The sequence below is a fragment of the Sinocyclocheilus anshuiensis genome, unplaced genomic scaffold (genome assembly GCF_001515605.1).
Source record: "Sinocyclocheilus anshuiensis isolate Anshui unplaced genomic scaffold, SAMN03320099.WGS_v1.1 scaffold1135, whole genome shotgun sequence".
Lineage (NCBI taxonomy): Eukaryota > Metazoa > Chordata > Actinopteri > Cypriniformes > Cyprinidae > Sinocyclocheilus > Sinocyclocheilus anshuiensis.
In genome coordinates, this window is record NW_015546093.1 from 256340 (window position 1) to 257864 (window position 1525).

The 1525-nt window shown below is 33.6% G+C and overlaps 1 protein-coding gene across 1 annotated transcript in view; it reads left to right on the forward strand.

Moving 5' to 3' along the window:
• The window catches only part of LOC107700122 (protein phosphatase 1B-like), a 64743-nt gene that overhangs the window by 48425 nt on the left and 14793 nt on the right, over positions 1 to 1525 (forward strand). The gene's annotated exons all lie outside the window — the stretch shown is intronic.

Here is a 1525-nt window from a genome sequence, read left to right on the forward strand (position 1 = left end):
AGCATAAAACACAGTTTTAAGTAACAGTGTCGCATGCGCACAGCAGCAGAGTGGTTTAGTTTTGTGTGAAAACATGGAGGAAAAGCTGGGAGGTTTTAAAGAGTGCTAAGGGAATTATACAAATTAATATATGGATGAATTAATTATATGAATGTACCTCTGAAGATTCTGACTGTCTTCAGAAAATATTTGATGGCATTTTGTTTTCGTCTTCGCTCCATGTAATACCTAATAAAGTAGTGTTTTAAGCACAATGCTGCTTTGTCCTTGGAGGTTATGGGAAACGGCTCTAATTCTACTGTTCCAAAAGCTACAGAGAGTGGATTTACAGAGAGTTACATTTACATTCAGCCTGGGTGCAGTTTTTGTCTGGGCCAAAAAATGGACCGAATTTGCATGCCCTGCTGTAAATTTTGACCGGTTGATGAAAAACAAGCTTATTTTGCTTAATACATATAATCATTTATTAATCAATTATCATTTTGACTTGACCCTTTTCTTTATTTAAAAGCTGAAATGTGAGGTTTACCATTTATGAAACTTTTTCAAAGCTTTATTTGAACATTTACATTAGATATTTGAACATGCTATTAGATAAACTGTTGTCAGTCATGTTGTCATTTAAAATCCAGACATCATTGGCAATGTTGTTGTTTTAGTTATGCAAACAAAAACTCATTTTATTTGTTGTTTGTTGAATTTAAATGTAAAACTTGGTGAAATGATTTGTGTGTCAGTACTTTTTGAACATTTCCAGCACATTTTAACAATACCGTGATAATACTGATAACTGATAATTTTGGTCACTATAATCGTGATTAGAAATTTTCATACCGTTACATCCCTTGCTGATAGACGATAGTATCGTGTATCTACGATAGTCAGAGATATCACCTGTAGCTGGTGCTTTGACGATATCAAGACGATTATTATTATTATTATCAGGCTAGTATTATTATCTAATTAATATTAGGGCTTATTTGTTCCATCATATTTCTTTTTATGGGTTTTTACAGTGTTGCGCATTATAACTAATCACACACGATTCCGTTGAGTTTATGAATGCAGCGGCCAATCAGAGGCGTTCAGATGAGTCATCGCTGAACACCAGAGTTTTGTTCAGTGCACACGCTCGCTGAATGAATTCTGCTCGCTTGCGAGTTCTCATCATAAACAACAAAGTGCAGATGTATGTGCGATGCACATATACTTTTAAAGTGCAAGCGGGCTAGACTGAAGTCGGTGATGATGTTCTTTGATAATGTAAATGTTCTTTGCTCGTTTTCTGTAGCTGCTGTTTGAATAACTGAGGAAATGTAAGCATTATAATAAGTAACTTAATGTTTTTGTTAAATTGTTAAATACAGAAACTGTCTTATTAAAAATATTTTATGACATGACATCCATATGCTACTTGACTAAAAAGATATAATGTGTAGTTAAAGGATTAGTTCACTTCCAGAATAAAAATTTCCTGATAATTTACTCACCCCCATGTCATCCAAAATGTTCAAGTCTTTCTTTT